Source organism: Opisthocomus hoazin, chromosome 7 (genome assembly GCF_030867145.1).
Source record: "Opisthocomus hoazin isolate bOpiHoa1 chromosome 7, bOpiHoa1.hap1, whole genome shotgun sequence".
Lineage (NCBI taxonomy): Eukaryota > Metazoa > Chordata > Aves > Opisthocomiformes > Opisthocomidae > Opisthocomus > Opisthocomus hoazin.
This window is the reverse complement of record NC_134420.1, coordinates 64,537,280-64,563,958: the sequence shown is the minus strand read 5'-3', so window position 1 is coordinate 64,563,958 and position 26,679 is coordinate 64,537,280. Positions and strand designations below refer to the sequence as shown.

Genomic DNA, 26,679 nt, shown 5'->3' with positions numbered 1-26,679 from the left:
CAAACAGCAGGTACCTTTTTTTTTGACTGTTTTTGAGCAATCTTTTCTGTAAACATATTTGGACATTTTCTGCATCCTGTCAGATGTTTTGAGAAAGCAGCTATGCTTTAGCTCTCCATGCTTCCACAGCGTGCAATATCTCATTTGATTTCACCCCATCCCCACCATTCTCTTTATTCCACAGAGAATAAATATTTTCCCTATAAACAAGCGCTATATGTATAGCATACATGTACACTCACAAATTGTTAAGCCTGAGTTGACATTCGGAGAAGTTATCGCTTATTTCTATTTACTATTGCAGCCGAAGGTAGCTGACAGCCACAGCTGAAGATGAGATTCAAAGGAAGAAGCACTGCACCAGAACAACTAGCGAGAATGTGATATGGCTTGGAGTTCAGAAGGGAAAACCAGGGCGTGTAGAGGTGAGGTGTCCCGTCCAAACTCAGAGCAGGTCCCTAGCAGAACTGGAAACAGAGAGTGGGTGTGCCAGTTCCCCATTCAGTGCAGTGATGGCTTGACTGTAGCGCTTGATCTAACTTATTTTCCAGTTTTGCTTTGTGTGTCTCAGCACCCCGCAGAATCAGTGCAACCCTCTCTACAAGCACAGCAAGGAGAAAAGCTCCATGTTTTCATGTCTTCAGGCTGAATCTCTGTCTCCTGCACAGTCATGGTTCAGCAAGGGAACAAATGCATCAGGCAGGATTACAGTCGGATTCCTCCGCTATGGGATTTCTGTTTGTTTTTAATGTGAGGTAACAAACAGCTGATTGGGAGATTAGGGGCAGATTCTGTAATCACAAGATGCTGTATCTTTTTTAGCCCAAAGCATTGTCTGAACTAAAGCTCCCTGATTAGATGAAAGCATTCATCTGGGGTGCAGAATTCAGAGTACTGTCATTTCCAACACAATTCTTTCCTGTCTCCTGCAGTAGAACAATTAACAATGACCAAATGAAGCTAGTAGGAGCAAGGTACAAACCAAGCAGGATGGAGAAGTGGTTGCACATTGCAGCAGATCTGTGGAAGTCTTCCACAGTGTGTATTGGTCCCACCACTTATTTCTACTGTTGACTGGGACGCCTGCAACTTTTGAGCAGCATGTAAACACTTTGGCTTCCTCACTGACCCTTTCCCATCAGCTAATCATCTCTTTGGCCTGCCTTTCTACAGCAACATCTCTTGGCCTCCTGGTTATGTCCATACATATGCTGCAGTTTATGGAAAACCATTCTACAAATTAAAATTTCACTTAGGACAAGAAGGTTGGAGAAAGTTCAGTGAATTCCCACCCATCCTTTTCTCCAGTTCACTGTGGTTTTGTTTTCAGATACTGTTATACGAAGCAGCCTGTGTGTCTGTCGCTGTCCCCTGATGAAGCCCATAATATTTTAATCAGACACCACTTCAAAGCTGGTATCTGTAAGCACAGTCAGTTCCTGTCTGGAACAATGTTATCATAGATCTTCAATCTCTGAAATTCTTGGCTTTTGTAGATATAACTCACCTCCATGTACTTTAACACAATTTTTTTTCTCCCTTTAATAGGTGACACCTACACTTTGGAAAGCCACAAAAATGAATATAGATGAAATACTAGACAGCATGAAGAAGGTGTGAACAAAGAGGGTTTTACCATCATAAATAAGCCCTAAACTGCCTTCATCTGTTCTCTCTCAACTTCTCTTGGTGAAATTGATTCATTGACAAAATTGGTCATTTAAAATCAAAAGCCCCTGTTCCCTTCTGTATTCACCATCGATTTGGATTTACGTAGCTGGAGATGTGTAGTTAAGCATCCTTTTAGGGTTTTTAAATCAATTATATATTTCTGGGAGCACATATTTGGAACATCAGTTACTTAAATGTAAAGAATTAGTATATGTATCGAAAAATCTAATTTGGATTATCAGGCATTATGCTAGTTAAAATGTAATTTAAGAACATAGTAGACATTATGTGTTTGATTAGGAGTTTATGTTCAGAGGATGGAAAGGGCAAAATCATCCTATGAGTCCCACAATGGTCAAAGAAATGCACAAAACAGGCAGATTTTGAAAAATTTTCTGTTTGTTGAGCTGTCAATTCTGCCTTTTCTAGTCTGATTCATTAATGGGCTGAATGTGTTATCTGACGTGCACGTGTACTTTTCCTATCAAAGACAGTTACTGAAGCTGCAAAGTTGATAGGAAGCATCTATAGCTGCATTTTTATACACTCCTCTTTCCATCTCAGGGCTAAAATTCCTTTTTTAACAGAAAGTCCAAACTGACTAAGACTCAATAAAAAAATGAAAGGGTCTATTTCTGTGATTGTTGTTTTTCAGTTGTTCCAACCTGAAATATCTCTCTCTTGCAACCCTTTAATGTATTTACCTCTGTGACATTTGTGGAAGGCAGGGGACTCAGACCGGGCCAATGGATGCACGGTGGGCAAAGCAATGTAGTTTTGGATATCACAAACATCTTTGAACGTCCCCAGATGCTATCCATCAACCCAGCTGCAGGTCTTTCAACGCAAAAAAAGAGGCAAGTTTCTAGTGTAGGATGTGGGGAAAGCTGTGAGGCTGACAGCAAATTTAGCAACCCAGAAAGATGCACTGTCACTTAGAAATCAGCAGTCTGATTTACACTGCGTCTAAGCATAGTCAAAACTAAGCCCCACAATTCAACAAAGGAGGACTGAGTTTATGCTAGTCTTTTTTATATAGAGACTTCATTAATGAACCTGATGCAGTGAGAATCTCTGATACTGTCATGGAAGGAGATTCTGTTTTAATTATTATATGTGATTTTGTGATTTTAATTATATAATTATTATAACATTAGAAGACACAATTGCATTTTAAATCTTCTTATGAACTCAATTTTATTACATTTTTATTACTTTATAATGATATGATATTTTATTATTCAAAATTAGAAATTATTAGAAATAATTTCATGATTACACAGTTTTAAAATATGATCTTTTTACCATTTCATCACTTTATCTTACAGCCATTCTAAACATCCAGTGGAAAGTGAAAGGCTTCAAGCATTGTGAGAGTAACCTAGAGAAGACATCAATGATGATGCTGAAATTTTTTCACTTTACCTGTTGCCTGCCTTGCAGAATTAATGAAGCAGCTTACAATGACAGAAGTTAGTTCAAAGCAAAACACCAGTTATGAAAACAGCTTTTGTGGAGGGCTCATGCTTAAGATGAGTTATGTCACAACTGTCTGCGAGATCAGGAACCGTGTGAGAGGAGGTGGTGAAGTTGTCTGGTGCTAATTGTTCCATTTGCTCACAGCAACGTGAATCAGAGGCAATCCTGTTGAAATCAGAGGCAACACTTTTGTTACTGAGATCTGAGACTCATTTCAAACCCGAACACGGCTCACAGTCATCCATCTTGCGACACCCAGTGAAGCTGAGGTTTTCTTAAATACAGGAGACGAGTGAGATGGTCCATGCTCCGTATCAGAGCTTGAGCCACCTTAAATGACCTCATTTCCTCTTCTATTTTTTGTGATTTGTATGTATTTACTCGTTGCTTTCATGTGTTCTCCTTTGTGTTTTTTATTAGACAAAGTGTTCTTGTTGACTTGTATTTACATTTTCATTTGTTGTTCACACTTTGATATTACACATAAAAATATTCATCCATTGTCTCAACTCACTCCTGAGTCCTGTTACAATCGAAATGAAATAAGAAAGCATAATTTGATCTACTGCAGTTAATAGAAATACAAAGGCAGGCAGGCAGGGCGGGTAGGGATCTTTCCACCCTACCCTCAAGAGCTACTAACCTGAAAGACAGGGTGATAGTAATTTTAACTGCAGCCCTGCCACAAGTGCACTGAACACCTGCACTTTGTGATCAAGAAGATTATGATCTTTGTAGTCTGTGAGACATTGCAACAAGGACAGAATTAATCCCCAGTGAGGATATTTCTGCCTTCATAGTGTGGTCTGCAGAGTGATTGACAGATCTCAGCAGAAAAGGGACTTGTGTCCAGATGCCTTCAACGGCTTGATGTCAGCATAGGTAGTTTGATAATTTCTCCTGCTGTACATTTGTATTGTCTGCCCCACACCCGAACTCTGCAGCAAGAGAGATTCAGAATCTTAGACATATGGCGTTCACCTTAAACTAGAAGTAAACACAAACAGAAAACCACAGTAAAACATCGGTGCAATATTATATTCTGGTGGGCGCATGCTGTTCATCCTAGGTGCAAATCATGAATTTTAACATTCGAGTAATTTTTTCGTCTCGGTTTTCTCTCCTCTGTTTTCAGATTTGTGTTTTATCTCACGGCTTCACCTCATTTATAGATAACCAGGAGATAAACTTCAGTGGATCCTGTTATTTTTTTAGCATCCTAAATAATATTCTGTCTGCCCAAATGTCACAAATTCTTTTTATCAGGAATGGATTGAATGGGAGTATTGTATCAAAATTATTAGGAAAAAAAAGAAAGCACACTGAATTTCCAAATTGTGAAGTCTGCTGTGTGGTGGTGTCTGTACAGAACATGCAATTGCTAGAATTGCCCTGATTGTGTTCCTTTTTAGTTCTTAAGTGGTAGAAAATATAATTTCTATTTATTCATTTTCTTGTGGCTACTTTGTATCGCATTACAGAATGATATTTGAAGTTGTGCAGTGTAGTGCAATGCATCAGATAGGAATTAACGCTTTGCAGGGAAGCTCAAATCACCGTGTGCAGTCGAGAGTCACACTTAATGTCCAGCCATTCTTTCAAACCAAATGAGAATTTACCCATCAGGACCCGATCTGCTGAGATGCTTTCTATATTTAGTGTCACAGCTGACTTAGATGGGAGGGCGGGCATACACACATCCATCAGAACTATGCTTAAAAAATGGGGGGATTTTGGCATTTTATGTTACTGCTTTTGATCACAGCACAGGCTAATTAGCGCTCTGCCCTGCTCCTTCCTTCCTTTGCTTGGGTGCCAACGGAAGTATCCTATGCTGGAGGCTTGCCAAGCCAAAAGTGAAAAATGAAAAACTTTTCTACTCTAATAGTGTCAGTGCTTGGTTCAGTATTTTTTGAAAGGTAGTTTTGTTGTTTTTAAGGCAGAATTTGTTACTAAAGTAGTATCTATATTTGCTGCTGTAAAAGGAGAGAAAATGCTGTACCCTGAGAACAATAGCAAAGTGTTGGAGTGTGGAGGCTTCGTGTTTTTCTTCATACCTTCACCAGGGTGTCCTGGTGACGGAGGATGCGGAGAAGGCAGAGCTACTGAATGCCGCCTTTGCTTCAGTCTTCAGTGCTAAGACTGGCCCTCAGGAATCCCAGGCCCCGGAGGTAAGAGAAGAAGCCTACAAAGAGCACGACTTTCCCTTGGTCGAGGAGGACTGTGTGAGGGATCGCTTAAGCGATCTGGATGTCCACAAATCCATGGGCCCCAATGGAATGCACCCACGAGTGCTGAGGGAGCTGGCGGATGTCATTGCTGAGCCACTCTCCATCATCTTTGAGAGGTCCTGGAGGACAGGAGAGGTGCCCGAGGACTGGAGAAAGGCCAATGTCACTCCAATCTTCAAAAAGGGCAAGAAGGAGGACCCAGGGAACTACAGGCCGGTCAGCCTCACCTCCATCCCGGGAAAGGTGATGGAGCAGCTTATCCTGGAGGCCATCATCAAGCAAGTGGAAGAAAAGAAGGTTATCAGGAGTAGTCAGCATGGATTCACCAAGGGGAAATCATGCCTGACCAATCTGATAGCTTTCTACGATGACATGACTGGCTGGGTAGACGAAGGGAGAGCTGTGGATGTTATCTACCTTGACTTCAGCAAGGCTTTCGACACAGTCTCCCATGATATCCTCCTGGGGAAGCTGAGGAAGTGTGGGCTGGATGAGTGGTCGGTGAAGTGGATAGAGAACTGGCTGAATGGCAGAACTCAGAGGGTTGTCATCAGCGGCGCTGAGTCTAGTTGGAGGCTGGTGACAAGTGGTGTCCCTCAGGGGTCAGTACTGGGCCCAGTCTTGTTTAACTTCTTCATCAACGACCTGGATGAAGAGTTAGAATGTACCCTCAGCAAGTTTGCTGACGACACCAAACTGGGAGGTGTGGTAGATACACCAGAAGGCTGTGCTGCCATTCAGCGTGACCTGGATAGGCTGGAGAGCTGGGCAGAGAGGAACCTGATGAGGTTCAACAAGGGCAAGTGCAGGGTCCTGCACCTGGGGAGGAACAACCTCATGCACCAGTACAGGCTTGGGGTGGACCTGCTGGAGAGCAGCTCTGCGGAGAGGGACCTGGGTGTCCTGGTGGACGACAGGTTAACTATGAGCCAGCAGTGTGCCCTGGCTGCCAAGAAGGCCAATGGGATCCTGGGGTGCATCAAGAAGAGTGTGGCCAGCAGGACAAGGGAGGTTCTCCTTCCCCTCTACACTGCCCTGGTGAGGCCTCATCTGGAGTACTGTGTCCAGTTCTGGGCTCCCCAGTTCAAGAAGGATGAAGAGCTACTGGAGAGAGTCCAGCGGAGGGCTACAAGGATGGTGAGGGGACTGGAGCATCTCCACTACGAGGAGAGGTTGAGGGAACTGGGCTTGTTCAGCCTGAAGAAGAGAAGGCTGCGAGGGGACCTTATAAATGCCTACAAATATCTGAAGGGTGGGTGTCAGGAGGATGGGGCCAAGCTCTTTTCAGTGGTGCCCAGTGACAGGACAAGGGGTAATGGGCACAAACTGAGGCACAGGAAGTTCCGTCTGAACATGAGGAGGAACTTCTTCTCTCTGAGGGTGACGGAGCACTGGAACAGGCTGCCCAGGGAGGTTGTGGAGTCTCCTTCTCTGGAGATATTCAAGACCCGCCTGGACAAGGTCCTGTGCAGCCTGCTGTAGGTGACCCTGCTTCGGCGGGGGGGTTGGACTAGATGACCTACAGAGGTCCCTTCCAACCCCTACTATTCTGTGATTCTGTGATTCTGTGATTCACTGTAGGTGATGCTTGCTTAAAGACAAAGAACTCTGGAAGCAATTCTGACTTAGTTTTCATCCCTCCTCACTTGTTGAACTTTCTGAGATGGGATACAGAGCAGGGGAGAGCTGAACTCTAAAAATAAGAACCTGAAAGTGCTTGGAGGGCTCCCTGTTACAGCTGGGTCTGTGGCTGTTACTGCCTTAGAAATACATCTCCCACACACTACCCCAAGGGATGCAAAGCAGCTTTCCCTGTTTGTAGGTGAGCAGAAGAGTTGCAGAGATTATCTGGATGATACAAGTGCTCTGCACACATGCAGACATACACATGCATGCACAGATTCACACTATACACCTGGCTTCACCCAAGTGCCTCCAGCTGGTGCAGATTGTGCTTAATGGAGTCGAAGGGGCAGCCTATAAATTGATTCCAGTAAGTGTTGAATCAAATGGTTGGAGAAGGCTCCAGGACATATTGCATACACAAGCAGAAATGAATCGCTGAGGAATTTACTATCAGCAACATGGATCATTTGGTCACATCCAGTTTTAGTGCTTCTGCAAACAGAAAATAGAAAAAACTAACCCCTGAAGCCCGTTCCACCTGCAAGTTGCTATTTTTCCACATCCCTGTTTACCCCATGTGGAGAAATAGGATAAACTAAACACTGAGTTTTGAATAAACAATCATTCACCTCAAAGAAATTATCTTCCAACACTCACATTTTTTTTCCAAATCCATCAACTCCAATTACGTGTCGCATCTTCTTGTTGCTAGGACCACTTTCACTTTTTGTGGAGGAAGGAGATAATATTGTATTTTTCAAAAGCTGAACTTTTGATTTTGACCAATTTAGTACGATTAAAATTGCAAATTGCTTGGGGATTGTATTCCAAAGCCAACTCATTTTGTGTTTAATTATGTGTCTAAACTGGGAGTGTTGCCAGCGATTGTCTTTATTTAATAAACAGAAGCCTATAAGTTTTGAAGAATGGAGTGAAAACACCATCAGTGAAGAAAGCTCGATAATGTTCCCTTTTCCTGATACTCTGAAGATGTATCTTTTTCTATAATTGACTGTAAGGGCCAAATTTTCAATTGATAAAAATCAATACAGTGCTTGGGGCTTATAAGGAGCTCCAGCACCATAAGTATTTGTAGGAAAAAAAGGAAGTGATGGCAAATTCCTGCTTTTCTTGGCCATATTCTTCCTGAACCTGTAAGTATAGGGGATTTAAATAGCTACTCTTCAACTTGCTGATATCAGTAAAATTGCAAGAATCACACATGAATAGTTCTGAGATCGTGAATTTCAGGAAGGGTTACATTTGTATGCTAATAAAACGACGAAGTGCTCATCTGCCTACCTGGTGCTAGGAGTATATATAAATAAAATCACGGTCCAGAGCATGCTCCTTCGCTGGAGTAGGTAAAAATTTAAAGGGACCAGGTAGGCAGGCGATTTGAGCGTGTCATACGCTCGTTGTCAGAAGTATTTCAGGCTTTTCTAAACCTCTCTTCAAAACATTTAGATGGAGATGAATTTGAATTTCCCATGTAAAAAACTCTGCACTGGAGTTTTTTTAACCAGATTTCAAAGCCACTTTTACCTGAAAGTCATGAAACCTAAAAACCCTATGGGAGACGAAACTGCTCTGTATTCCATGTGAGGGAAACTGTTTCCCAGACACTCTCACAAACTGGGAACCAAAGTACCACTGTGTTGTACAAAAGCCTGTTTTCTAAATATTCCTTGTCAGGCCAGAAGCAGGAATGAATTGAAATTTCATAAGGCACCTCATTCTCATGACATTTTCAGGCCCTCTTTGAAAGTCGATTAATATGCAGTGAGTGCCCTGCTGTTAAAGTTCACCATGTTAACGATATTGATGTCCTGCTTTTATATTTTGGGACAAAACTTTGGTTTGAGGAGTTTAATAGATTAAAACAACCTATTCTACCTGCTGGTGGGAGACATAGATTTGTAGATCTTTAACAGATTGAAGCAAAGCACAGCCCTGTGCTTAATGGGAGATAATACTAAAACAAAGTCTTTTGACAAATAGCCTAATTTTACACCTTTCATGTGGAGAATTTAAGGCTTTTTTTACTTTGCCATAATACTTGGGTGGGTGCTCCATTAGCTCCTCTGTTCCGAAGTTCCTGTTATTTACTTTCCTGTGTTCACAGGCTAATCTAGATAATCTGTACCTGTCGAAATAAATATGCGGTGTGCCTTTCCATGCTTCCTTCCAGAATTGCAACACATTGCTCCTCTATCCCTTGGACTCAACTGAACAGTTTACAGCAATCAATAATACTTTCATCTACTTTTTTTTTTTCTCCAATAATGTCATTATTGTTTCCTCTTTCAAGGCAGGGAGATAAATATGAAATAATCTCTAGCTTCCTCTCCCCAATCTATTTTTTTTCTAATTTTCCAAATGAATCCCTGTTTCTGGTTAAGACTAGCACAGTGTGATGAGTTCATTAGTTTGCTGGTGTGCGTTCTCTGACTCACATTAAAGCACTAAAGGTCTTTGAGTTAGCAATAATTAGATGAGGTCATTAAAGCTACAATGAGATCACGATTGCCAGAAATGGCCTCATATTGCATGAAATAAGGTCAGATCAGCTATAACCATTACTCATTCCCGATTTTTTCTTTATTACATATGCATTAAGTAAAAGTAGTGGGTAATCCACAGTTTAACATGAGTGAGGTGCCCTACAACCTCTCATATGTGTAGTATTGCACAGAGAAAGGAAAGTTGTATGGTGAGATCTTTTATAGTGATTGTCTCTTATACATAGAAACCGCAGCAGGGACTAAATAAGAATGGATCAAAAAGAAATGGCAGGGGGTGTCAACAACATTTTCAAGGAGGAGCAAGGTAGGAAAACATGGGCCGAGTTGTTTAAAGTCTCCAGGGGAATTTTCCAGGAAGGATCAGATTAAGAGGTAGGAAATGAGACTCCCAAGCAAGACAGGCTGAGATGCTTCTCAGGTCTATAGTTGCTGTGAGAGCTGTGACTCCATGGAAGTCCACAGGCACTGGTGCATAGCAAGCCAGTCTGTGTGGTCATCTTGCTGGAGGGTAGCACTGTTACCTGAATGCTATGAGACACCCGTGTTTCTCTATCATATTTGCCTTGGACCCCTGGACAGCACCTTTGCAGACAGCGCGGAGAGTCAGCCTGGCCAAAGAAATGCATGGATGATTTTTCTTATACATAGGAATGAGTGCCATGTCCATTCTCTAGAGACAGTCATTCACTGCAAGCACATAGTAACCTGGTGAGGGATGGCAGAACTCCTTCCATTTATTTCTCATTTTCTAAACCACCAAAAAGCAGCTTTAAAGCCAAGCCTCTCCATGGCAATAGATAACACAAATCAAGCTGAACAAACAGTTCAGTGGGACAATAGCCAGGACAGGAGAAAATCAATATACTAATTAATGTAGCTATTGCTTCCAGATGTGTATATCTTAGAAATCTGAGCCATTTTTGTATGGTTTCTGATTCTCTCTCTCCTCCTCTTCCTCACACACTTCTGATTAGAGGCACAATGGAAAAATGACCCTTCCAGCACTACAACATGCCACATTCCTTGAGTGCTGTGCAACAGGCAATGTGTTCAGTGAGAGCAGGGAAACTCACTGAGCGCTTCATGGCAGCTCTCAGCTCTCGTGCATTAAAGAGAGAGAAATTTAAGGCTTCATTTCATCTGCTTTCACTGTGAAATGCCTCCTCCCTAGATTACAAGTGACAACCTCACCTGCATGTCAAGGTTGAGGAGACATGTGAAATTACATGTCCACTCTGGGCCATGCTAGAGGAAGGAAAAATGCCCTCTTTGACAACTACAGTTCAGACATGAGGTATAGATCAGAGGCTCTGCCTGGAAATCAAAATGAGCCCTGGCCAGGAGGGTGAGTATGGTATCCAAGGAACTGATCCCCAACAACTAATATAGGGTGCTTTTCTGCTGCCTGATGCTTCTCCCAGCGTCTGGAAAGACCTCCTGTCAGGAGAGGGTGGACTCTGCTAGATGTTAACTTGCTGGTTGTAAACATATACAAACCTAGGTTTTGCTTTCAGGCACTTCATCTCTGCATTGTCCCTGTAACTAAAGTAGCTAATGATCCTAACTGGCACAGACATCTGAATTTCCTTGCAGTTATACCTGAATTATGAACAAAAATGACAGTTGCAGAAGAGCTCTTAATTTGCAGAGGCAAGTGTGTGTGTACAGATGCACTGAGTGACCTGAGGAAGTCACACAGCTCACTGCTCTGCAGCCAGGTTGTGAGGTGCTTTTCCTCACTCTAAAACCCACTTTTTGCCTATTATTTTAGTTGAGGAGTACAGTCCTTTTCTGAAAATACTGAGGCTGTTGAATACAGATTTTAAAGTGCACAGTAAGTTTTGGTCCACACATGGACACTGGGGAATCTGGGACCACTCAGTGTAAATGCCAGAGCCTGGATGCTGTGGATCAGTTTCCATGTGAGCTACCAGTGGCCCCAGAGAGCACACAGTGAGAGTTTTGCCAGCAATAACCTGCAAAGATAATTCACAAATCTGTGTCTAGGAGTTTGCCCTTTTTATTTCCTAACTTGCTTGACTGATGATAGGAAAAAGACATGGCAATGAGACTGCAAGTGTAGGAGACTGCAGATCTGATGTGCCCATGCTTTTCTGACATTTCTGTAACTAGGTCTGCAACTAGTGGTGTCCCCCAGGGGTCAGTACTGGGCCCAGTCTTGTTTAACTTCTTCATCAATGACCTGGACGAAAAGTTAGAGTGTCCTCTCAGCAAGCTTGCTGATAGCACCAAACTGGGAGGAGTGGTGGATACACTAGCAGGCTGTGCTGCCATTCAGTGAGACCTGGACAGGCTTGAAAGTTGGGCAGAGAGGAACATGATGAAGTTGAACAAGTGCAAGTGCAGGGTCCTGCACCTGGGAAGGAACAACCCCATGCACCAGTACAGGCTTGGGGCGGACCTGCTGGAGAGCAGCTCTGCGGAGAGGGACCTGGGAGTGCTGGTGGACGACAGGTTGACCATGAGCCAGCAGTGTGCCCTGACTGCCAAGCAGGCCAATGGAATCCTGGGATGCATCAAGAGGAGTGTGGCCAGCAGGTCGAGGGAGGTTCTCCCTCCCCTCTACTCAGCCCTAGTGAGGCCCCATCTGGAGTACTGTGTCCAGTTCTGGGCTCCCCAGTTCAAGAAAGATGAGGGGTTACTGGAGAGAGGCCAGTGGAGGGCTATGAGGATGGTGAGGGGAGCGGAGCATCTCTCCTATGAGGAAAGGCTGAGAGAGATGGGATTGTTTAGCCTGAAGAAGAGAAGGCTGAGAGGGGACCTTAGAAATGTTTATAAATATCTTAAGAGTGGGTGTCAGGAGGATGGGGCCAGACTCTTTTCAGTGGTGCCCAGTGACAGGACAAGGGGCAATGGGCACAAACTCTAGCATGGGAAGTTCTGTCTGATCATGAGGAAGAACTTCTTCCCTCTGAGGGTGACGGAGCACTGGAACAGGCTGCCCAGGGAGGTTGTAGAATGTCCTTCTCTGGAGATGTTCAAGACCCGCCTGGACAAGGTCCTGTGCAGCCTGCTGTAGGTGACCCTGCTTCGGCAGGTGGGTTGGACTAGATGACCCACAGAGGTCCCTTCCAACCCCTACCATTCTGTGATTCTGTGATTTCAGCTGCCCTGAGGATCTTCCTCTCTATGTTTTGAAGCCAAGTGTTGGGGTTTCTTCACTGAGTTTTTCTTTCTGTGAAGAGGTAAATCATTAACACTAATAGACCCTAAAATATCCACAGTGAAGGAAAAAATGTTTTGTTTTAGTATGTGCAGTAGAACTCCTGTGCAAGTCAATAAGCAGCAACCAGGTTCATTAGCACTGATGTGTTAGCCTGAAAGGGAAAAGGAGAATTTAAGCAGCTAATGTTATTTGTCCTGCAATCCATCTTCCATGTCAGCGAGGAGAAAGAAATCTTTCCTAAATTTCCTATCAATCTTCCTGACCTTTTTTGCTGTTTACATCATTTGCATTTTTAAACAGATTATTTCGTGCTGTGAATTTTTCCCTTGATATTTCACTTTAAAAAAAAAGATGCTTCCCCTTAGAAATCTCTTGTTCCAAATGCCTCAGTCCAGACATGGGTCTTTACACCCCCAGTAGGAAAACCCAGGTTTTGCCATTTTGTCCATGGAGCAGCAATCCAAGGCCCTACCTAAATTGGATCTGAAGTGGTGTCCTGGGGTCAGCACCACTGTTCATTCAGCCTAAAAGAGAAGCAGAGGCCTGGGTGGGGGCTGAAGGACCCACCTAGAGCTGGTCACCCAATTTTCTCCCCTTCTGGCTTGCCCAAACACCCTGCAGGCTCCCAGCAAAGAAGCACGTGGTTGCAGGACATGCGGGTGGCCCTATCAGTGCTCATGTGGCTTAAGTAATTTTCAGAGATACAGGTTTTGCTACTCTGCAGGAATGACTTTTTTCTAGCTTGGTATTTTGCAAAGCTATGTCTTATTTACAGTCAATAATAGATAGACCATGTCATGACACCTTTACTCTAAAATAAAGATACACCAGGCATACAGTAGCAGAGCAAATAGACATAATTGGTATAACAGAAAACACAAACACACTTACACATTCGGGATTTGCACACTGACATTTACAATTCGTGCACAGCTTCTGATGGCCCATGAAATTCTTCAAGTATTTAGCTGAAAGTGTAAGAGTATATGGAAAAGTTAAAGAGGCTCATAAGTGACTTTGTCAGCCGTGGCATCTGCCTGTTTTTACCAAAGACAATATAAGTAATATGAGTAAATAAGTCCATTGCAAGCATTGTTTTAATTAATTTACTAGAACAAAATTGCTTAGAGTTTACCAGTAAGTAGTCAAAACCCAAACGTGGCTAAACCAGAAAGGAATAAAACAATAACTACTGCACTAGTATAAAACATATCCACTACCTCTCAGTTTCCAAAAAAACCCAAGCCCATCTTTCACCCTTTCCTACCAATTTCCTTGCAGGGAATTATGGCAGAAAAAGCAGAGGAAGCTTCCCCAGCCGAGCTCTCAGATACAGGAGACCGGTCTTCTTGGGAAAGCAAGCACTCTGGCTTGAAAGCTTTAGGGGCTGGCTTTGAGGATTTCACACCAACAAATAGCTGTACTAGGGTTTTTTGATCTCTGTTCTGATAAGTACAGAGACAGCCGCAAATCCTCACCCCGCTACTCAACAAAGAGTTCATCTGAGTCCATACGAATTGCATTTGTGGCTGTAATTAATGGGGAGGGAGAGAAGGAGTGCACAACTGCCCATAAAATCCAGCTCTTCAAATTATACCCCACAAAACGGTAGGAGCTGACTGTAGCATCATGGGACATGAACAAAGTGACTTATTAAATCACTCCCGACCCTACCTTCTGTGGGAAGCTGCAAAAATGAAAGCTTTGTTATTTTTAGAGCCCAGGCTTCTGGAGAGTGAGAAGCAGCTCATTGATTAAAAAAAAAAAAAAAAAAAAAAAAAATAGAGATAAGAATGTGCTGTATTTATGATTGTTATCATGACACTGACTCGGCATGCAGATGTTTTTGGTGGTGTCAAAGAGGGGATGGAAGCAGATGAGGGAATCTGCCTGAGCACGGCTACTGTGTCGGTTTCTGCACGTCTCTCTGGTTTCCTCCATGAGATAGGAGACTTGGGAAGGAGGTTTAAAAACCTGACATGCAAAAGCTATCCCACGTCATGGTGTGCTGTGGAAAGTGATCATCAGTAGAATCCTACATGCTGTATTGCCTGCTGAATCCCCCTAAGCAGTTAAAGAGCCAGGAGAGTATGAGACTGTCATTAGCCTGTCTCCCTCCCTCTGCTTCGGAGCATAAACCTCTGCCAGACACTCAGGCAGAACAAAACACTTAATCAGTGTTAAGGATGCATCTGGTCCCCCCAGAGAGATGAGCTGTTCATTTATGCTTGTTTACAATATGTTTATAAACATTAGTGGACAGGGATGGATTACCCAGTTTACTGCCACATAAAGGAGTCAGCTGCTTACATTTCCCATCCTATCTATGTGCTTTCTTTTACATTACTGAAGTGGTACCTTATGGCAAGTAATCTTTGTGAATAAGGCCAGAAATCAGGAATTTCTGTAGTCCCTGTAGAATTTATACTGTTTCCCCTGTCATTGTCTCAAAAGTATTACTTTTGGATCAAATCCCTATCCAAGACACCTATTTTTCCTTGCCATTGCCATCTACATTGCTTTACTTGCTCTTTCCCCCCCCCCCCCCCCCCGTGCTCCGTGAACAAATGACATTGATTTTATGCTCTAGGTGAAAAGCGTGTTGTTTGGACAGTAATGGGAATGGTGATGTTGTGATGCCAGCCCCCCCTACGTGAAATGTTCATGCTCAACCAAAGAAAGCAGTCTTCATAAAGGAACTTTTACTTTTATTCTTCTTATTTTAAAAACAGTGTATCCATGTATGTTCCCTCTGAATTACAAGTCATGACTTTACAGAGCAGTGGCAAAATGGAGAGAAACTGTGGAGCCTTGGTCATGCACCAAATCTCTGTGTCCTCTGAAGAGGGGCGAGGAGACAGGAGTGCCACCAAGTCCTGGGTACAGCCCCACTCCGCAATTTTACCTCTCACTTCACCTGCTGGTTGTCTCTTTTTTCTCCATCTTCTGTTTCGTTATCAGCTTTTTAGGACTCATTTGTTTAATTTTAAGCATTTGAATGGCACATCATGATCTCTCATTTGAGTTGAATAATCATATTCAGGGTAAGAATATGAATGGTTGCAAAACACTGATGTAATGGAGGAGAAATAAATTGAAAGAAGACAGTGGAACAGATTTCATAAAGAGGGAATGTGATGGGCCAGGCAACCAGCTGGGTGTAAATCAATACAAGCCAATTGCTTTGGGTGAGGCTCTACTTCATTGGTAAGAGAGTATAACGGCAAATATTTGACTTAAAGTTGCTGTGTTGTGTGTAAACCCATTTATAGGCCCGTGATAAAAATGTGTAGCCAGCTGTAGCTTCTTCTCCCTGATCTGATATTCATCACAGAGCCTTCCAGGATAAGGTCATAATTTTCATTTTGTTGGCTGAAAATCAGGTACTGTAAGGAGTATTGTCACACCTCTCATTAGATCAGCATTTTAAATGATCCAGCAATCCCATCAATCGATGAATATGTGAAAAATGTCCATGAGCCTGCTCTTCTCTAATGGGATTCCCTGAGTTGCCACCAGACATGACTTGCATAACAATCCAGACCTGGGAGTGTGTCTCACTTACAGAAAACCAAAGCTAACAACTTACGGAACAAGGCATAGTAGAATACGGGAAAAGCAACCCAAGCAAAATCTGCAGCAAAATCCTCCCTCTCACACACTCACACACACACACATGCAGTTCTGAATCACAAATATTTTCACACTGACAACTCCCCTTCCAACAAAGCACAGTAGTACCCTGGAAGGCAGATTTTTCGCTTTCCTAGTACAAACCCGCCTATGCTGCTCACGATGAGTGCTTCATGTCAAAAAGCCACTCCAAACCCAGCCAAAGGGATTTTCTGGCCTGTTTTCACTGACAACAGAAAACAGTGTTCCCCATGCCAATGGAAGAGCTTTCAGAGTGCATATCTTCATTATTCTCTGCATTGTTGTACTAAGTAGTAGCATCAATCTCCTTCCCTTTATTCAGTCTTAAGGTGAGAGATTGAGATAATTGTATTTGTTTGTATCTGCTTCTTGAGGTCTCTATTCTCCAAAAAAACCCCACACATTAGGAATGAAAAAGAATTCCTATATCAACCCATCCTACACACATGCAAAATGATCTGTTTGTGGAATGAAATAGCTTGTAGACAAGATTAATTCAGAAAAAGGTGTGGTTAGATTCTTGATATATCATTATTATATACCACTAATACGTATGCAAAATAAGTTAGATTGAGTCATACAGTGCTTCAGTTCAGACTCACTATGAAAATATGCACTAAAAGAAACCAAATAACTTTTGAAACATAGATTATTTCTACCAAAAATACTATTGTACTCTCCTTCACGCCATTAGAAATAATACAGGGGAAAAAAGGTGCTTCAGGTTTCAAAGTCAGACAAATTAATTTCAGATCCACTGGCAAACTTCAAAAGATTAAGGTACCAAAGTAAAATTTAAAAAAGGACAGAACAATGTTTGAAAACTTCCCTTGGAATCTCATTTTACATGGCCGGTATTTGTAGAACTGATTATGAAAACAAAAAGGATCAAAATTCGTGATGCTATCCACCTGAAGTACGGCTACAGGAGATAGCAGATTTTATATCAGGCCCTAATCATTGCCATTCATATACACCTGAGAAGTAGTCCGTGCCACATTACCAGACCCGAACAAATGAAAAGTAACACATATCTTGCTTTGCAAGCAGAATTTTCTGCCACTCTTAATTTAGAAGCAATTCCATTGATTTCAGTTTTGAGTTTCATACTTAAGAGTGGCAGAATCCGACTCTAAAGTTTGGGTGTTTTCCTTTGCACCAGCTGACCCCAGACAAGTTTCAAAGCAGTCAGATAAAATTATCGTTCAAGATTACCCATGACATTTTTACAAGCTTAATTGGGCTAGAATGTTCCAACCTGGAAAGGAGACAGTTTGAGGAATATGAGAGGTCTAGAAAAGCCCGAGTATGCTGGAAAAGCTGGACAGAGATTGACTGGTCACTGTCCCTTTCTGCACTGGACTAGTGTCCATCAAATGGAGCTACTGAAGCCAGGGTCAATGAAAACAAAAGCATGTGGTTCTTCATGAAGTCAGTGATAGACACACAGGAGTCCTTTCTGGAAGTCACTGTGGATGAAACAAAGTGCTTAGAGAAGAGCTTTGGGGGGAGTTACTAAATAGACAGAGCATTTCAAGCTCAGGAAGTCCCGGGAGCTGACTGTAGCTTGAGGCTGAAAGGCAACAGGAGAGAGCAGCCCATGTTCTTATTGTTCTTTAGGGGTCAGATTTTGGACCCAGTGGAGAAAGGACAGAGGGCTGGGTGAACCTTTCATATGAACAGTACAGCTCTTCACAGGGTCCTGTGATGCGGCATCCAGTTCCCTGCTTTTGCAGATGATGATGACATATAATTCCTCTGAAGAAGCCATGAAGACAGATCTTAAAACCAGCTGTGCTTTTTGCACCTCTGCCCCTATGCCTGCTCAAGACCTTCAAACCCTGATTATGAGAAATCTCCGTTTATTGTCTACCCATAATTTACCAAGGGAGAATTTGACTATGGCTTCTCTCCCAGTTCTCAGGACAATTTTTTTTTTTATTTTAGCCAGCAACTACAGAATAAAATAGATGTGGCTTCGGCATCACCACAACCTCTGGTTTAAGAGGATACGCCCCACCCAGCTACCACAAGCAAGGGTGTAGACAGCCGTCTTCAGGAGAGCCTTCCTAGCAGAGAAAGTCAAGGTATCTTCATGGGTTTGTTGTGTGTAAAGTCCTACATCCAGAGAGAGGCAGGAGCTCCTTGTGCATCGTGTTCCCTGTTGGCTAACTCCAGGCTGCTTCCTAGGCATTCTGCTGCCTCTTTTGACCCTGTTACTCCGGGACAGTCTAACCAACAGGGAGTTAACTCAAATAGGCGTATAGAAAACCAGGACCCTCATAATCAAGACTCCCTGATTCAAGGTTAAACTTTGGGGAGCTCTCAGGCTTTTAACAGAGTAATCCTCATCATGGGTGGGAGGTCCAGTGAGGAAATTCACATTTCCATGGTGCTTCTGTAACTATTTTTCTTCTACCTGTTTTTCAACTTGTGAAATTAGAGCACAGGTTACACGCAGGATTGGTTAGGAATTCCAGTTTTGAAAAGCTTTGTTAGCTTGGCACAGGCTTTTTTTAATGAAGAAGCAAAAAAATTTTAAAACATTTTAATTATAGTAACCTGCTTCATGCAGTGTGCAGATAATTCAAGCAGTCAGACTACCTAATACATAAGTCATTAATTCCTAGCAGCACCTTACACATTCCAATCACAACGGCATCACCCATTAAAAAAAAAATCCATACTCCTGTGTTTGCTCTCTTTTTAATCTAATAATAGCAATAGCGACCTCAGCACAGGGCATTCTTAGGGATTAATGACCAGCTGGGACTAATGGCACCCTTAGCTACACCTCTGGCCATAAATGCTTGTCAGTCTATCATCAGTCCTCAGAAAATGCCCTATGCCTGGATCATTACTACTTAACCAATAGTTAGAATGAAAATGAAAAGCATATTTGAGGAAAGTTGTAAAAAATTTCCAGCTTTTATACATGGGAGAGTGTGTTTGCCCCTCTCAGAAAGCTTTGCCTTAATAAGACATCACAGCAATCTGTATTGACTAACGTGAATGGAGTGTGTTTCTGTGATTAGTCCTTGTGCAATTAACCCCCTCGACAACACATTCTGAAGCTGAAGAAGTGAGAATTCAGGCTGAAAAGTATCCCCAGCCCACTCCCTCCTGGGGTTGGACAGAGGGCAAGACCTGTTTTGGTGCTATCACTAACTTCTGTCCAAAATGTGGCTTTGCATCACTAGAACATCCATCCAGGATATAACCCTCTCATTCCAGTTCTTCTCAGGATGGCAAAAGCTGAGGGTCTCAGCATGGGTTAATTATTAACATATTATGGGCGTTATCAGTATTAATCTCATTAAGAGAGAAAAAATAGGAAGTACAACATTGATTCAAGCCAGTGGTCAATCTAGTTTCATATCTTCTTCTTTCTGGCTTTCAGAGGAGGTGTATATTGAAGATTTGACCCAAGGAGTCTCTAGATGCTGTGTAAATTTTCAACATATAGCAGCAAAAGCAATCCAGAACATATGCTTGTGAATTGCTGGAAATGCCAGAAATGTTTGTGAAGGCAAGTAAGAAAACATGGGTCTGATTTGACTGACAACCAACTGCTGCCATTTTTACTTTTTGCTGACTGAACGACCCCAGGAAATATTTATGCTGGCAAACTTGTAGGTGCAAAATGGGAAAATGAAGCTAAAGCTGGCAGGAAGCTGCTTTCTCCACTCCCCTTAGGTATGTGTGGGTGTTCACATATTTAGAAACTTAATTAATAGCTCTCAGGGACTTTCCCTGGCTATTTTTCAATGAAGAATGTTGCCAGTTGAATTTTTTTTAGTTTTAGTATTTCTATATCACTAATTAAAAATGATAAATTTTGGCCCAGAAATACTCAAATGGGGAAAAATGTGATCTTTCACCTGCTATTTTTCAGATAGCCATTATCAGAAGACATTTGAAGACAGTCAGAAAAGCTGCATATTTTACTTTCTGATGCACCTCATTTCACCTGTAACTTCTTGAGTTTCTTATCTCACAAGCCAGCAGTGACCAGGTCTGACCAGTACTTCAGTCCTTAATCTGCTGCATATGTTCAACCTTACTGTCCTGAGAAGCTTCAGTGGTTAGGAAATTAAACCAACCTTTAAGTATTTCTGGGTTTGAGACTGTAGAGAAGCCTATGCCATTCCATCTTGACTATTTCAAAATGGTCTCATGAACTGTAGCCTGTTGTGGGGAGGTAATGTCAGAAGAGCTAATGCATCAGTGGCACACAGCATCAGGAGGTGACTTGGTCCCAGCAGCAGCAGAGGCTGTGCCTGCTGTGGGTGTTGGTGTTGTTTGAAGCTAACCTCTTGAAGTGATTATGGTGTAGGTGCAGAGCTTCAGAATCAGATGCTTTGAACTACAGACTACTTTCCTCTGTTGCCCCCAGTCTCCAATGCAGCTGTAGGACATCCAGCCCTGGCATGCCACTGCACTACACTGCACAGCCAGGCCAGGGGGAGGCAAGAAGGAATGTCAGGGTCATTACCGATGTTACATGTGAGGGAAGGGATATTTCCCCATTCCATTTATCTTCTGATAGTTTTAAATTTATTCACTGTTTTAATAGCATTGGGAGGTTTTTTTTCTATATCTGATCTATAGATTTCTTTTGTTTCTTGTATATATATCTGCTGCAAATACAGCAGAAATTGTTGCTGCTTTCCTTCCCAGAAAGAACTGCTTTTGGAAGTGGTTGAATCAAATTCTTAGGAAGTCCTGAGTTACTGAGCACTGCGTTGGAAGAGAAAACAAGGTTGCTTCATAGAAAAGAATTCATCAGAGCAGAGTGCTCGGAGATGGGCTGTTGCTTGCCTTGCTCTCTTTTGTATGTGTCACTGTAACTTCCACTGTGTTGCTCATCAGTGAAGGAAAGGGGAGATTTTTCTAACCATTCATCTGAGGTCATTTTCTCTATTTTTCATTCCCTTAAATGTTAAATATAGATGAGAGAGTGTGGGATGACAGGAGAGTCCAGTGCAGAGCAAACGGAGAAGCTAAACCGGCCCATGCTCTTATTGCGAGGTACAAGAAGTGTTCTAGCTAAACCTGTCCAAAAGCCTCTGAATAACAGTCCATCATCTCCATAGTTTGAATTCATTCATCTTTTCCTTTTATGCGAAAGAAAGGAAAAGAATCTATCTAAATGAATGCAATTAAGCAGTATTTCGCGAATTTGCACTAACACCTGGCTCCTTTTAGATAAGGCCTAAATGAACATTAACTCTGGCCAAAGCACACACTCAGACTCTTGACCTAACTGTTTAAGCTATCATTCCTGAGATCTGGATGAATAAATGCTGGAAATAATCCTGTCCATTACATGTAACCTTCTCCCCAGGCAGGCATTCATAAAATGTTATCAACATCATGTGTCAAAAAGACTTTTAAATGTAATTTTTATTATTAAAGGGAGAAACAAAAAATTAATATCAATCAATCCAATCATACACCCTGTGAAAGTATTGCATTCTATGTACATGACAGGTCTTTAACATTCGTTAAAACTGATGTAAGCATCACATTATTCAAGAAGCAGAAAAGTCTGAGGAGAACAAAATACACAAAAATGCCCCAGAAAATAAAGTAGTAATCAATGACAGAAGAAAGACTGGCACATAATTACCTGCTGCAGTAAGCTTAGCTATGCCTTGGGAACTCTTAGACCCCCTCCAACACGAACACCGTTAAGTCACCATTTACATGGCAAATGTGAGACAAATGTGCCTGATCGTCTGCTTGTGGAATCCACTGGGGCCCTTTGAGACTGACCCGTCCTCAGTGAGAAGTTCAGGCCTCAATCCTGCAGTTGCTTCCAAGCCAGGAGGTTGTTACATCAGCATAAAATCAGCATCGCCCAGCTCTGCTTCACATGTTTTATTCTATAACTGTCTGAGTACACAAAGATGTCCTAGTACACGAGATGCAGTCCCTCACCAAGCAACACTGAGCCTGAACATCCATGCCTTTAAATCACAATAGATTATTGCTATTGAACCGATTGGGTTTTTGTCCAAGCAAGTGACAGCCGAAGGGACTGTGAATCATATCAGTGCCTGTGAATAGCCTGCAGTGGCAGGTGGGAGTGTGTGAGGACAACAGGGAAGGCTGTAATAACCCCAGTAGCTTAGTGTCAAATAAAACCAAGAACAAGAGCAGTCTTAGCAGTCAGTGAATGTTCGTCCACTGCTTTTATTCTTTGCAGCACTGTGTAACTATTGTTAGATTTTGTATTGGTCTGAAACTGCATTTGCCTTCTCCCTGGTCCTCTTACTTACTCCCTGTGATTGGGTTTGTTGCTGGGAGAGGTTGCTATTGCAGCAATAGCACAGAAATGGCTAGATGTACATAGAAATTTGCCCTCTTCTATTTAATTACTCCTGCCAATTAGGTGTTTGCCCAGGGTAGCACTACTGTAGGAATAAAATCCCTAGCCCCTCTCAATCAGATGGCATGTTTTAATAGTGCTAGGACTTCCACTGAACATCTGTACCTTAATTAGAAACTGATATCCATGAAGAAAGCACCGTTGGCTAATTATGCTAACAAGATATTAGCCACCACCTCTTCAAACAGCAGGCTTGTCACGTCTCTCAGTGGTACCTTATTTTATTGCCAACTGTACCGAGGAGGATTACGTACTTTCTTGCCACAGCTCCCACAGGAATGCAACACTTACCTGCTTATAAAATCTGCTTTCTGAGCCCAATCCTGCTAGATTTTGGAAGGTTCAGGCTCAGGACTAGGTTTATCACAACTTAAGGAGATTATTTGACAGGAACTGTTTTAAAAGAAAATTGAAGGAACACTGCTTTTCTGAGACTGGTTTACAAGAGCCACTGGAAGCTCCACAGTCTCCAACCTAGTGAGAATACCATTAATTTGAAAGAATTATTTCATGTTCAGAGGGAAGAACTGATGCTGCCCTTTATGTTAAAGAGACCATTTTCATGTAATTCATGCAAGAGTAATTTAGAGCTGTAACTCATGGATTTAATTTCTTATTTGTTGGGAAAGTGGTCTTCAAAAAGTGTTTTGAAACTATTATCATCTTGGACTCCATAGCAATTTGTTAACATTGATTAAAATAACTATTCCTCATCATTAGCCCTTTTAGAATTATATGTGGATATTTAATATGAAATGTGATTAGAGTCGGTTTCTGCTCAAATCAAGTAGGATGCTGGTACACTGAAAACGAACTGAGTATCAGGAAAGATAATAAAGCCTTTGCTTATTAAAATCACTACTTCCAAGTTGCACTAAGAAAAGATAATTTCAGATGCTAGTTCATTTAATTGCACTTTTCTACTTCAAAATCTGGCTGAAGAGGATGAGAACTTGTTAGTTAGGTTGATGTCCCTACAAGAGCTGAGAGAAGCGCACTGCAGTGTCAGAGCCTCTGCAGGGCACATCACCCTGTGCATTGCATGGCCACACATGGCTTGGCTGGCTACTCTGCAGCCCTGCTCCGACTGGGGCAAAGCAGCGCAGCTCCTCTGAAGCCCCTCACTGCTGCTGACTTGTCAAGAGAAGATTTACACAAAGGCTGAAGCTTTGCAGGGCAGTGCTAAACTTCTATGCCCTGGCACACTTTTGTGGGTCCGCATGAGAAATTTGCAAGAGTTTTTTATTATTGTTATTATTTGGTTAGACTCAATAATAGCTTGTTGGCATACATTAAAATAACTATTCCTCTTTAACTAGCTCTTTTCAGAATTGCCCATTGAAATTGATCTTTTAGGTACTGCCAATGGATATCTCTGCTCACTCTCCCTTCACAGGTCTTACCGCAATAGATAGTTTTACTAGTTTACGTGTCTACAGTTTACTTTTAAGCATATATATGCATTTTATCTTTTCCCGATTACAAATGGCTACAGATTTTAATTTATTTGTCATGCTTTGACTATACTGTGTAAAAAGAGATAAACACTTCCTTCAGAGCTATGGCCACAGGTGTAATTCTTATTTAGATGGTAACTTCCCAGTTATTTAGAAAGCTGTGAGGTATATAAAACTTTGAACAATGTGGGGTTTGTTCCAAATAGACAACAGACAAAGAGAGTGGATTGCTCAAAGAACCCAGACAGGGTAGGAGCAGTACCAGACCTAGCATCATGTCCACCAGGACACACGACCTCCCCCAAGCTGTCTAAGGCAGGATGGTGTGTATGTTGTGAGTATTGCATTTGTACTGCATGCCATGAATATGGTGCAGAGAAGCTGATCCTGCAGAAGAACATACTGCTGGTAATCCGCGTGTTGATATGTCTGATACCACTTCCTGAAGCAGCGGCGGTCACTTGTTTGTGTGAGGTGCGCAAAGCTGGAAGGCACTAAAAGTTGAACCAACTCACAGTGTAAAAGTGAAAATCCTTAGTGTTATTTGGACATGGACAAAGCAGCTCTGAGAAGGTTTGAGACAAAAATACTGTCCATAGCCCCATTTAGTCACAGCACTCAAAAAGGCTGGAGGAGAGAAGGATTTTTCAATCCAGAAGTATTTGCTTCAGGCAGGAGGCACAACTCTGTCCACATGATTTCATTTACCAGCAAGAATTAATTCTTGCGCATGTTCAGACAATAGCAATGTTAATGAACCTACCTCTGCATAAAAAGGCTTTATAATATTCACTTTTTCCTAGAGTCCAAAATATGGCTCTACTGAAATGTGAACACAACTGCTATTAAATGTAATGCTTTCAAACCTTCTAAGTAAGCTACATTCAAGTGTCTACTCATATTGTAAATAGAGAGAACAAAATTATTCCTAAAGTTAATTAAAGAAAGAAAACCTACCTCTATCTGAATTCATAAAAAGCTAACCTGACATCCCAAAAGCAGCTATTATATGTCAGCATGTCATGTGCATTGGGAATATCTGATCCAATTCACAGCTCATAAATGACTAATTAAAAAAATATATATACAACAATTTTAATTGGTTCATTGCATCATTTGTTTTTATTACAGTTTTAAACTCTTGCACAATAGTCAGGGCTAAAACTCTCAATTTGCAAGAAAAAATTCTATGAAGAAGAAAGGTCTTGAACAATATAAAGATAAGTAGGACTTCCATAACCACCATATGGACAGTGATGGGTAAACAGCTGAATGTTAGTTAGAATACAAATCTGGGTTTTAATACACCATGAAGTAGATTGAATCTATCTGTGACTCGTTTTAGCAATGCCGGGAAAGTCAGCATAGAATTAAAAAGAAAGTGGAGCTAAGTTTTAGGTTCAGTGCACAACTCTAAGCTGAAGAGTGCAATAGATATATCTGTGAGAATATATTGCTTCTGATTTAAAAAAAAAAGAGAGATAGGAATCAGAAAATTATGCTCCTCATTGGTTTTGTCACTGTTGCTTTTTAGAATTCTGTAGGAAAAAAAAGTTAAATAAGAGATATTCTATGTCTAACTCAGTTTTTATTTAATACTTGATAAAGAAAATCCAATTCATAATTATTTATGAACCAACATCAAGGAGTTTATTACTTTGATTACTCACTAATCATTTCCCGTAAATGCAGTGACCTAAAAATCCCACATAATCAATAAAGTAGTAAGTTCCAGATTTAAATCACTGCACCTTGTATTCTTGAGTAAACCTTTGGGTAATTTACAAAGGCTGTTGAATTTTATAGTAAGTGTTTTTCAAACCAAGCTGGATTCTAAACAATAATGACTTTTTAATGTGGATCTGTGATTACATTGTCATAGTGAAATACGACAGTCTTTGACTGCATTCGAAATGAGGCAGAGGGTGAATTACTCCAAAGGCATAGATTACCATAGCCTCAGGTAAAGCAATCTTCATAAATTAAACTCCAATCTAAAGTGACCTGTCACTACAAACCTGTTGCTGTTCCCAGTAACTTCAATTTCAGTGTACAATTTGTAAACAAGTTCTTTTATTATTGCCACAATGGGGGAGAGTTACTTTGCTAAAGTGCTTTAACGTGAGTGTGAAGGAGGAGAATTATACATAACCATTTTATGGGTTTCTTTTCCATAATTTCAAAAAGCTGTTAGTTTAGAAAATGCAACTTGTTGTCTGCTAAAATGTTTATGCTTTTAAGGTATCTAAAGCTGTCAACTGAAGGAGCCTTTGGCATAAACAGCAACTACAGCACTTCCCTAACTCATTTTTGACACACTGAGCATATTTGACTCATGTGCTCAGTAGTAACATCGACAGTTCAATGATATTCAGAAATGTTTTGTACATTTAGCTGCTGGAGTCAACATTTCCCAAGGGGTTTGCTGGATTTGCTATATATATAGTCTGGGGAG

The 26,679-nt window shown here is 41.6% G+C and overlaps 1 long non-coding RNA gene across 2 annotated transcripts in view; it reads right to left on the bottom strand.

Annotated features, from left to right (window-relative positions):
• The window catches only part of LOC142362084 (uncharacterized), a 49,432-nt gene that overhangs the window by 15,738 nt on the left and 7,015 nt on the right, over positions 1 to 26,679 (bottom strand). For both annotated transcript variants that reach the window (XR_012764640.1, XR_012764641.1), the window contains exons 2-3: positions 13,611 to 13,687; positions 3,097 to 3,315 (exon numbers count right to left, since the gene is read on the bottom strand). This is a non-coding gene — a long non-coding RNA (uncharacterized LOC142362084). The remainder of the gene's footprint in view (positions 1 to 3,096; positions 3,316 to 13,610; positions 13,688 to 26,679) is intronic.